Below are 12,893 nucleotides of genomic sequence, written 5' to 3'. Positions count from 1 at the left end.
ACCACAGAGAACCTCTGGGGGCCAGTATTCTGTGGAATAGATGCTGAGAATCACCACCTCCAGCAGCAAGCACAGATGCCTTTACATTCACTATTCTCTGCCCCACGCCCCCACTCTGTGCCTCAGTCTTTCTTGAAGTACGTTCCTCAGGTCACTTATCTTGTGAGATGCTCCGTCGTCAAATATTCTTGGGAAACAGTGTTCTGCCTAAGTGGATGACAAGTTATTGCTCACACTTCTTACAGATTTTACTACTTCTCTGTCTTCACTCACACACCATCCCTTCCGTCTGGACTGCTCTTTATTTTAACCCATTTCTACCTGCCAAAGTTTAAGTCATCCGTCAAGGCTTGGGTCTTGTGCTTTCTGCACTATGATGAAGGCTTCTTGGATCCTGGCAAAATTCTACAGATGCCTGACAAGTGTCCCCAGACACTTACTGAAAGAAAGTAATTGCTGAGTGCAATAGAGGAATGACTGAGGGAAGGAAGAGGGAGGGATAGAGTGGAAAATTAAACTAAGAGGGGTGATTGTGCTCAGGTCAATAATGGGTGATGCAGTAGCTTGTTATACATGTGTCCACAATCCTATTCGTTATGGGTGGTGCAGGCAGAACTTCCACTCTGGAGGTCTGACTGCAGGTCCCAAAGCAGCCTGCTGGCCCGATCTTGGGCAGTCCCAGGGACAGGTGGAGAAGTCCCTCTCTCCTAAGCTCTCCCTCACGCTGGGCTGAGGGAGACACAGAATCCAAAGCAGGCTCCAGGCTCTGCTCGAACTCACGAGCCGGGAAACCATGACCTGGGCCGAAGTCAGACGCTTAACCAACTGAGCCACCCAGGCGCCCCTCCCCTGAATTGTTTTGACCAAAGAACCTTGTGGGGGTCTGCAGAAACTGAGCCACCCACACTCCCCACCCAGCCTCTACAGCTCACTGGACACCCCAACGCTGGCCTCTCTCAGAGAGGTGGTGTGAGGGTGGACCCGCACGGGGATCCAGAACAGAAAGAGGCCAACTGACTTGTTTATCCTGATAAGCAATTTCCTCTGGAACCTTCAGCAAATTGCCTACCCTCTTTGAACTTCATTTTCCCTAACTCTACAATGAGTGTGTCTACCTCACTGGTTTCTTAAGAGTATTAAGTTCAAGTAGATGAAAGTACCTGGCATAGTAGGCACTTAGCAGTAGTTTCTTTCTCCCTTCTTCCCCAGTGCAGGTTCCGGGCTGCTAGAGAGACTATTGTTTAGTTTTCAATTGTGTGGTGCCAGGACACTGAATGGAGGAGGATAAATTGGGATGGATGGGAAGGCAGCTGTGGCCCAGTCTACACCAAATATAGGTATGCAAATTTCAAAGCATCCTCACCCCCAGGGAAGGCTTCTCCGAGCCTTTCCCTTTCAAGGCTTGCTTGTATCATTCTGCTTATAACTAGCTGGTATTCTCATCAGTCTCCCTCTCACCCCACTGACGCCGCACAGATGTGGGTCCCCCTCAGAGCAGATGCTCAAGATGACTCAGCTGTGTGCCCAACCCCCCAGGCTTGGCACAGAGTGGGTTCACCAGATGGAATAGTGGGAAAGGCTAGTCTCTGCTGCTGCCCCTGAAGGTCCCTTAGAGAACAGTTTTACGTACTGCCCAGAGGTGCCAAGCTCTTGGCCAGAGTGAGCAGGCACTGGGAGCCCAGGCAAGGAGAGGGGATGAGGTGACAAGAGGCAGGGATGGACAGAACTGGAGAAGGAACAGGCCACTTTGTGATCTGCCCTTGGGCATTCATTTACTAAACTCGATGAACAGATATTAAATGCCTAGTGCTTCCCAGGCTCTTTGCACATCTGGCTTGGGGTACTGCGGTGTGTTGGTCAACAGTAGTGTGGACCTGGCTCTATATGCATTCTTGGGCAAGTTGCTCAATGTCTCTGAGCTTCGATGATACCATCAGTGATATGCACGTTATACTCTGTTTCACAATGTTGTTCTATGAATTACGTGAGTTTATTTATGTAAATTGCTTGACACAATTCTGCTACATTAACTGTTTGCTGATATAATTGTTAAGATAATCCTCACTCAATCCTGTATGGTCAGAGCTAGAGTTCAGGCAGATCTTGTAGCCAGGCCAGCAATCCAGTTCCTTCATCTCAGTGCTAAGAAAATGGGCCAGAGAAGACACAGGCAGAGCAGGAACAGATCCCTGGCCAAGGGACTTTGCAGGACTTTCTTTCCATCTAAGCTGTTGTTTTTCCCTGAGTTTAGAGCCTGCAGAACAGGCGTGTATGCTGATTCGCCAAGTACTCCTCCGGGGAAAGTGGTATGTGGAGCCGGGGCGCAGTTTGCACATAACTATGCAATAAAGGCAACTTCCTGGAGTCACAGCTGAGGATGTACTTAAGGTGCCGTCCATTGCTGGGCCTGCAACGTGCTGCTCCGAGCACCTCCTCTCTCTTGTTGTTCCTTCTGAGTTACAGCCCGACCCAGGAGAGTTCACTGCGTCACCCCAGGACATCATTCTCTTACTGGCTTTTGAGGCAGTAATAATGACACAAATGTCTTTGTAAAATTTTCCACTGTTTCCAGTGTGCTATCATCTTCTTGATTTCATTTGATCTCCATCACATTAAAATTTTTTTTTAATTAAGCTTATTTTGAGACAGAGAGAGAGAGAGAGAGACAGAGTGCGAGTGGGGGGAGGGGCAGAGAGAGCGGGAGACCCAGAATCCAAAGCAGGCTCCAGGCTCTGAGTTGTCAAAGCAGAGACGGATGCAGTGCTCGAACCCACAAGCTGTGAGATCATGATCTGAGCCAAAGTCAGATGCTTAACCAACTGAGCCACCCAGGCGCCCCTCCATCACATTTTTTTTTAACAGATGGAGAAACTGGGGCACAAAGAGTTAACTCACTTATTTGAGGTCCTAGTTCTGGTCACCAAATATATTCACAAAGTCTAGTGCTTATTCAACTCCTTAACATCTGACACTTACTGGGTGCTTCCTGAAAGCCAGTTTCCACTCGAAATTCTCTACCTAAATTAAGTCCTAGTAAACCTCACAACCACCCCATGTGGCAGAAACCATTACTATTCTCCCCCAGAGGACGCAGGTCAGGTAACTGACCCAAGGATACACAGCTGGCAGGTGGCAGAGCCAGGGTTCAAATCCAGATAGCTGGGCTCCACAGTCAATATTCCTAATCTCTGTGTCAGGATTTCATACTCTCATGCCATGGACATGCCCAGAAAGTCCTTTGTTCTGGGGGGGCGGGGGGTTGTCCTACGCATTGATGGATGTTCATCTGCACACTAGATGCCAGTAGCTCCCTCTCCACACCAGCTGTGACAACCAAAAATGCCTAACATTGCCCAACGTCACTTGATGGTTAAAATCTCCCCTGGCTGAGAACCACTGCTCTGTTATACTATCCTAAAATGACAATATATAGGTTTGTGGGGTTTTCTTAACTATGGCAACCCCTAATTTTAGACAAAATATGTTCTACAGATCTCTTTCCAAAATGAATCAACATTCGGATTCAAATAACCTTAACTGCTCATCTCCTATGCCCAGGCAATTTATAGACCATTTAAAAAATGAATTGATGCTTAGGGAAATCAAGCGACTTGCCCGGAATGATAAAGTTAGTATGTGGCAGAACAGGAACACGAATATTGGTCTCAAGGTCCACATGATGAACTTTTTTTGGTAGTATTTATTCTGAAGTGACATATTTAGTATTTTCTCAATTCTAAGATACACTTTTTCTCCACAACTTAATGGTTTTGAAACCGAGATGCAACTTAAAACCAATGTGTGTTTACAGTGGAGACACTTTTTTATTCCCCTAAAAGCTGCTATTTAATTGAAAGTGTGTCTCATAACTAATAGCCTCTCAGAACTGAGAGCTGAAGGCTGGAGCTGTGAGCGTGGGAGGCGCTGATGGAGTCAGATGGGAAGGGAAGAGACAGAGCAGTGGTCCTCCCTGTCTGGAAGGACTCCTGGGCTGCTGCCCCAGCTGTCTGCCTGTACTCTGCATCTTTCCCTGCTGACCCCTGTTCCGCCCTTGGGACCTACCCATACCACACTGCTCCAAGAAGTCTCTGCAGGTCCTTTGGCGTGAAGCTCATCCTTTCTTAATTTCATCTGGAAGCATTTTTGCATCAGAGCATTTCAGTAACATGATCGCATATGTAACTGACTAAATACTTCGTCCTTAATCATGGAGATATTCGCATCCCGCTTCACAGATGAGAAGACTGAGGCCCAGGGAGGGGCAGCAACCTGCCTAACCTCTCTCTTAAGGGCACAGAAGAGAAGTGGGTCTGCAGGGCCTTCACGTTATCAATACCTCCTGCTTGTTCTGGGGCAGTTAACCATAACCAGCACTCAGGTGAGCCAAGTCTTCCCTTGGACAAAGTAGCATTCCAAGCTGTGGTAAGGGTTGCCCACGACTGCGCAATAAAAAGAGTGACATCTGAAGTCAGTGAGGTAAAGTGGTTACCGCTCCCAAGCAGCAGCACTGGCTGGCTGTCCTCACACCAAACCTCTGCTCTGTATTGCTGGTCTGGCCAGCTCTGCCCCTGCTCTCATTCGGGTGCTTCCAGGTCCCAGCCAGGCCCGCCTTCACTCTCACCAGCAGGAAAGGGATAGCAGTCTCGTCCAGGCCTCCCCAGAGGAATGGGTACCCACATCCCTGCTCTCACTGATGTCACAGAGGTTGTGGTCTGGCCCCTCTGGCATAGCCCACCAATGCTCTAACTTTTCTAGAGCTGGACTCAGATCCCTCATCTAACACAGGGATGTGCACAGAACCTTCCCCAAACACCAGACTCCGAATCACAGGGCCACAGAGCTAGAGGAGACATGAGTTGAGTCCAGTGGTGCTGTATTTTGGCCAGTCGGCTAGGGATGACACCACCAATCTCACAGGTTGTGGGAAGACTGAAAGGACAGGTCTGCAAAGACCCTGGGGGCACTCTCACGTGCTGTGGGCGGGGGAGGCAGTTTGAGGCTAGCTGCATAGTGTTTTGCAAAGACACAGGCTCTGGCTTTAGACAGACACGGACCATGTGACTGCAGGCAAACAGTTTCCTTGAAATTCAGTTCTCTCATGGGGATAATTTATCAGCCTCATCAAAATGTGAGTCTTAAATGAGATTATGTACATAATGTATCTCACACAGTGCCTGGCATACAGGAGGCACCCAATAAATATTAAGTTCCTTCTTAAGTATAAGTGTCATTATATGAAGCATAGCAGAAACCATTACTTTAATTTTATTATTTAAGCATACTGATAATCTCCTACTACAGGTAGAGACTTTAACCTCAAATGAGCACTGAGATTGCTAATGATTTTAAAGCACCAGCAGCCCCCTTTGTGTTTAGTCATCTATTACCCAGGGAGACTGCAAAGCTGGAAAAGGAATCGCAGCCCAGAGGAAAATGCCACTACAAAACGGAGGCAATTTAAAAGTGCACATCTCTCCCTCCCTACCGTTCTAGGTCTGCTCCCCTTCTCTATAAGACGGCTGGAGCCAAGACACAAACAGGTACTAAAGAGGGCAATGAAAATTATATGGGTTGTGGTTTGAGAAGGGAAGGAAGAGAAGAAAAAACAAGGCAGAAATTACTTGACTTGGAAAGGAAGGGGTAAGACGGGTGATAAATAAGAGGGTATTATATGGCAGAGGAGGGTGGTGAGTCACATGCCAAGGTCATTATTGTGGCAGGGCCTGGGGGGAACCAAAGGGATCACGTCTCAAGACTTGGAACACTTTGGAAGAAAGACTATACAAATCACAGATGTTATTAATTATGATTAACAGTGACCAATGTGGGGTTTGCTTTTTAGTTCAACTGTGCTCTCGCATTTTCTAAACATGCCCAGAAACTGCAGGCCGAACTCTGCCATATTCATCTGTGCACCTATGAAGGACTCTACTCCTGTGGCAATTCACACAGGAAAGAGGCCCAGGCTCTTAGCATCTCTTGGAGTATGCCCTGACCAGGGGATGACGGCTAATCCTAAACAGGAATTTCAAAGGTTTTCAGAGACTGGACAGCTCCATATGCCTTTCCATCCTCAGCTCCAGCTGCTTTCCTCCGCTCAGCCCTCCAGCCACTCTGAATTTCCCACTGATACTAGAACACATCATCTGGCCATTCACTCAACAAATACAAAGCACCTATTGCATGCCACGCACCGTTTAGGGCACTGGGACACAACTGCGGTGAACACGACAAGGTCTCAGCCCTCAGAGAGTCTTACACACTAGAATGCAAGACTGATCATTTCTAGTAAAGGGAGACTAGTTTTGAAAGGGGAGGCAGAGAAAACTTCTCTGTAGAGATAATATTTAAGCAAAGATCAAAATGATACAAAAGCGAACTAGAAGCTAACTGGGTTAAACAGCCTTCACAGCATAGCGAGTATAAAGGTCTTGAACGAGCTTCTCTGAATGGGCTTGGTGAGTGGGAGAAACCAAAACGAAACTATACTAGTCGGCAGCGTGAACAAGAACCAGAGTAGGAGATGCCAGAGGTTGGCAGAGGACCAGATCACGTACATCCAGTCCCAGTTGGAGCTTGGATTCTGGTCTAAGACCACTGGAAGGCCCTGAGAAGAGGAGGTCCAGGATCACTCTGGCTAGTAGCTGTAACACAAACTTGGAGGGAGAGAGAGAGAGAGAGAGAGCGAGCTGATGGTGGTTTGAACTACAGTGGCAACAGCAGAGGTGGTTAAGAAGTAACTGGGGGCAAAAGGTGAGGGTGCACTAGTGGCGCTTGAGCTGGACCTTAAGAATCAGCAGCCTAACAACTTGCCCCCAGTGTCAGTATCTTATCTTTGTAGCAAAAATGCCTGGCACAATGCCTGGCATGATGTGTGTTAAAAGCAACTGGAAAAGTAGTAACAAACCCTCTGCAAGAAAAATGTTTTCACGTAAGTGCTTTTGAAATTCAAATGTTCTTTTCCAGAATGCTACTTAATCTTTTCTGAGATAGGAAAAACATACACATTATAGAAAATTTGGACAACAGTAGATGCCAAAGAAAAATTTGTAATTCCTCATACGCCCACCACCAAGAGTTAATCGTTAGTATTTTGACGTACTTTTCTCCAAGTCTTTTCACATATTTTCACACATTTTTTAAAAGGTGGATACTTCTACTCTGAGGAGCAACCCAGTCTACCAGAATCAGCTGGTGTTTGAATCCCACTCCACCACTGAATGGCCTTGGACAAGTCACTTTGGCACCCATGAAATGAGGACAGCAACACCTACTGCATCAGATTATGGTGAAGCTAAATGTATGATGCATACAAAGTACCTAAGATGATATTTGGTACAGAGTAAGTGCTCAATACATAGTAGCTGCTCTCATTAAAACGAAGCCCAAATCCCACAAAATGCAATCATAAGGAAAGCTTTCAACTTTTTTTTTTTTTTTTTTAGGAAAAAGGCTTTGTAAACCCATACTCCAACCACATGTACTCTTCTAAAGAAAAATAATCACACCAAGAATAGGAATTTGCCAAATAAGATGTAAGCAATACCAAATATTTTTTAAATCAAAATTTTATAGTAACACAAACTAACCCCAGATCCTGGCCTGCTTAATAAATCTCCTATAAAGCTGACATACTTATGGGATTACTGTTTACATTAGTAACAGCTTAAAGGGTGGACACTGCTCACCTGCCAAGAAATGATTCTCTCAGGCTCTCCATCTTATGTCTGTGTGGCATGGCAGAGCACAACACTGTAGGAACACTTCTGTTCTCCCTTGGCTTCTGCCACCACTGAGGGCATCATCCAGAGCAAGATGCCCTGTCCAGTCCTGTGTAAAATAAGAGTTTGTCTATATAGTTTCCCAAACTCCTTCCGGCTCTAAAACTCTACTGCCATGTAGATTTTAACAGTTTAACATGTGTGATACTGGTTTGAGGAAGAAGTACTGTCTTCATCAGATATCTTGAAAGCCTGAAATAGGATACTGAATATCACAATGATTATCTACTGTTTTTTGAGGGGAAATGAAGAACCTAACAGTTGACCTCTGAACAGCACAGATTTGAACACAGGTCCACTTACAAGTGGATTATCTTCAATAAGTATATTGGGAAATTTTTTTGGAGGTTTGAGGCAATTTGAAAAAACTCATTGATGAACTGCATAGCCTAGAAATACCAAAAAGATAAGATAAAGTTAGGTATTATTGTAAGAATAAAGTACATAACAACATATAACATACAAAATATGTGTTAATCAACTATGTTATCAGTAAGGCTTCCGGTCGATAGGAGGCTACTGGTTAAGTTTTTGAAGAGCCTAAAGTTATACACAATTTTCGGCTGTGCAGGGGAGCCAGTGCCCCTAATCCCTGAGTTGTTCAAGGGTCAACTGTATAGATAGATTTCTAATACTAAGATAACAAGTCACATTTCCCTGAGAAGCGAGGGACTAATCTAAAAACATTTAGAGTCATGTAGTCCCATGTACACACAATTTTCAAAGGTGGGTCTACTCTTAACAAATGTCAATTTCTCAGCGGCTCCAAACCTATTCCAACTGGATTTACTGGCAATTGTTGGTGAAGCTGGCTTAGTTTTATATACCATTATCAATCCAAGGAGGCAATATGTGGGAAAACAAACATTGCTGTGTTTATAGGTTGCTGCAAAGGCTGTTCCCTACTGTCTTCTCTTAGCCTCAAACAGGGAGACATGTAGAAATCACACAGGTTCTCACAGGACTTACATTTAATAGAAGAGCCAGGCAAGCCTGGGAGCACATGTAAGGGTCACTTGACTCAGATTTCAGGGTCCAGAAGCCTCCAGAAAAGTGTCATCTAAGCTGAGGTCTGAAGAGCGAACAGCAAGGGTGTGAGGGTGATGACCAGAGACGAGAACAGGTCTCACACCTTGCACTCCAAGTGTACCTGGGGCATCACCTCCTCCAGTCGGCTCCACTCACACCGTGGATTTTCCTCTAGCTAGAGTGACCGTAAGTCCTGGTTTGCTCTGGAGAGTCCCGGTTTATCTGGCACAACTATTAAAAGTGCCTCCTTATACTCTCAAAAGTGCTCTGGATGGGATGATCAATTATACCAATACCCTACCTTTAGCCTAGTTCCTGGCAGATCCTGACTTGCAGGTCTGGCTTCCCCAGGTGACTCAGCTGACCGAAGTATGGGATCAATCTTATTTACCTTTGCATCCAAGGCATGGGCTCCACTTCATTCATCTTTGTATCCATGACACCTAGCCTCATGCCTGGGGCTAAAAAGATTGACCACTACAGGCATTCAAGACAGAATTTGAAAATTAACATGAAAAGCAAACTATAAGAGACAACAAATTAGATTTGTAAATCTTTACATCACGCTGAAATCCTCGTTCAAATGTTCACTAGCCACGTAACCTTCTAATCCTTAGGTTTTCACCTGAAAAAAAGGGGGGATAATATTACCTTTTTCACAGGTTGGGTAAGTTTAAAGTGCTTCAGCACAGCACTGGCATAGGACGAACAGTTAGCAGCAGCTGCCACAGACAAGGACTACTGATCCTCCTGCGGCCACAACCGTTTTGCCGTAAGAAAATCAAACCAACACCTAATGACCAACCAGTAGGGGCTCAGGAAGTGTGCACTAAATGAATGCTTGGTCTCATGCTAGGTGCTGGCTGCAGACCAGATTCTTGGATTACAAAATGCATTAATCAAAATTACAATTTATAAGTCACAGGATTTGAGTCCCCTCAGTCCAGTTTAAATAACAATTATAAAAAGCCCACCTCGCATCCAGAAGAAAAATAGAACACAGCAGCACTATCTGGCCATATCTTAGATAATAACAGCACTTAAAACCTCATCCTTGTTACAACTGCCCTCTCTTAAAAATTATTCTTCTATAAGCATGCCAACTTAGATATCTGGGTCCATCTCTACCTTTTTGAACTGTCAGCCTCCCAAGTTTTATGTGATTAATGTATATGCAGAAAACTAGAAAGGCTTCAAATTGAGTCAATAGTCGTTTTCTTGATCCCCCCACCCCCATTACAATATCCTCTTTGCAATAGATCCTTGTTGAACATTTGGAATGAATTAAGACTTTAAATTTCCAGATGTTTAAACTACTACTGTAAATTCAAACTCATTAAAAAGGGCAGATTTACTACCTCTACTTAGTTTTGAAGTCTGTTGTTCACCCCGTCCAAATAATTTACGAAACCAAATACAGTGGCAGGTAGTGTATTCTATTTATATAGTATTCATGGTGAGAAATAAAGGGCATTTAAAAAAGTCTGGAAACTAACTGCCATTTTAACCAACCTATAGATCACACTTATTGTTGTTTCTAAGCCAGTAATTGTTTCCTGAAACCGATCTAGTAGAGATTTTTATGCTAATCTGTACTAAAAATTACTTTGCTTTTTCTGGCCACAAAAAGCTGGCTACAGAGGAGCATTTGATTACAGCAAGAAGACAGCTGCACCCACTCTTGTGAAATAAATGGACCTGGATCTACAGTCCTTTGTGGTAGTGTCTTGGCAGCCAAACAAAGGTGGCAGCATTTCTACACCCAGTTTGTGAAGTCTCAGAAGTTTCAGGCTTTTTTTTTTTTTTTTTGCAAAGAACCCATGTTGACTATAATGAGCACATTCTAGAGATGCTGTGCTGAAAGCTGGCAATGGATAAAGCAGGAACATAAAAGAAGCCTATTCCTAAAGCAAATATTTCTTTTATAAACCATAAGAATGAAGTGGCTTTCATAATCAATTTTAAGATTGAAGGATTGAAATATCTGGCTATGGCAACTTATTAGCTATATAATTTGGGGCAATTCATTTACCTCTGAGAGCTTGACTGCTCAACCGAAAAATGGGGATAATAAGTTGCTTTTTTCGGAGAACTTGAATGATATAGTCACAGTGCTCTGTAAGCTCTAAGGTATCATATAAATATTAATAAACACTGCAAGTACAACTTTCCTGCTTTATGAATCACTCACTTTCAATAGCACTTAAAAAGTAGCTGTCCCTAAAATTATACAAAACTAGATCCAATTAAGTCACTGCAGAGGGACTGGCCTCAAGAAGGGTCTCTTTCAACACAATTACTATTTATCTCAGGGTTTTTGTTAAGAATTAAATAAAAATGACACAAAATTACTAATAAAGTGTTTGCTCTCATTTTTCAGGTAACACATCCTAGTTAGGCTTCAACTATGTTAACTTTTTTTCTTTCCCAAAAATGTGAGTGGACATGTCAAAAGCAAAAATTCTTCCAGTTAGATTAGCTGAATCTTAAATCTAAATCTATTTTCTGGCATATTTTGCCAACTGTCTGAATACAGCATTTTTTTAAAAACTGCACATGCTTTTATAGATGGCCTGTCTTCTTTACTTTTAATTTTAATAAATTCGATTCACTTAACTCTCTAAAGTGTGTTTATGTATAGTTACAAATAAGTACAACTGTACTTCTCTGTAACTTGTACTTGCAACTCAAGACTGCAAGTGCCAGTGAGTGAGAAAGCGCAGCCCTTAAGCCTGGCACACAGTCGGCATTCATCTGATTATTTGTGGAATATTCATATTAATTCATAAGTAGTCACAACACCCACAACTTTCTATCTAATCTTGCGAAAACGACAATCCCAGTTTTATGTGACCCAATGACTCCATCTATCTTCAAAGACCCAGAGTTTGTAAAAATGCATTTAATAAATTAGGGTTTGGGGGCTTTCACTACAGTCCCAAATTAATTTAGAGAATATACAGATTATAAAAACAAATGATGGGCACCTTAAAAGCTTGACCAATGCTTGTTGCATGGCTGTTTTGCATACATGATTATGGCAGACTGCAAACAGGGCTGCATTTTGCAGCTTGTCTTTTCAGGATGAGGAGCCGATTTCCTCATGCCTTGAATCTGGGCCAGCCTCATGACCTCCTGTGACCAAAAGAATGTGGTGAAAGTGATGTTCTGTGAGTTCTTGAGCTCAGGCTTTGAAGCTCCTGCCTTTGCCTCCTTGGTACTGAGACCACTATGCCCTAAGCCCAAGGTAAAAGACCATATGGAGAGGCCCAGCTGTTCCACCCAGCCCCCAGCCAATCTGCCAGCAGAATGCACAGTACCCACATGACACTAGCAAAAGAACCACTCAACCAAGCCACAAAACTGAGAAACGAGATGAACTGGTTTTTTTAAGCTGCTAAGTTTTGGGATGTTGCCAAGCAGCCACAGGTAACTGATGATAAATTATCTACCCTTCATGGCATAACTATAAATAAGTGTGGTTTTTATTTTTATTATTTTTTTAAGTTTTTATTTAAGTAAATCTCTATACCCAATACCCAAAGTGGGGCTTGAACTCACAACCCCAAGATCAAGAGTTGTGTGCTCTTTCGACTGAGCCAGCCAAGCGCCCCGTGAATGTGGTTTTTATAGTTGAGGAAACATACCCAGGTTAAAAAATCTACCAAGGTCACACCACTCTGAAATATCCTAAGTACTAGAATCAGGTATTAGAAGGCCGGCTCTGTTTCCTTCATTGTCATCCTGCCATCATGAACCTGATCAATTCTTTCTACCAAAGACAGAGGCACCTCTTAGAGCTCTGACTATAAGATAAACTCTGTTATCTTTTTTACAACCTGCACAAGTAATGTGTCCTGCTTTGACACATCCACCAGCCTTGTGCACGACAGGCAAATGCACTTCCAGCTATCATTAAGACCTGCACTCTGCAAACACACCCTGTTCCATTTTCTGAAACTCAAATATAACACTAAGGATCCCAACATAATCCAATGACATCTCTGCAATTATATTCACGTGTTTACATTTTAGCCATCAACAATTACACAAACCCTGAAAATTTGTAACAGGGTCATACAG

Source organism: Prionailurus bengalensis, chromosome D1 (assembly GCF_016509475.1).
Source record: "Prionailurus bengalensis isolate Pbe53 chromosome D1, Fcat_Pben_1.1_paternal_pri, whole genome shotgun sequence".
Classification (NCBI taxonomy): Eukaryota; Metazoa; Chordata; class Mammalia; order Carnivora; family Felidae; genus Prionailurus; species Prionailurus bengalensis.
This window is presented reverse-complemented; position numbering follows the sequence as displayed.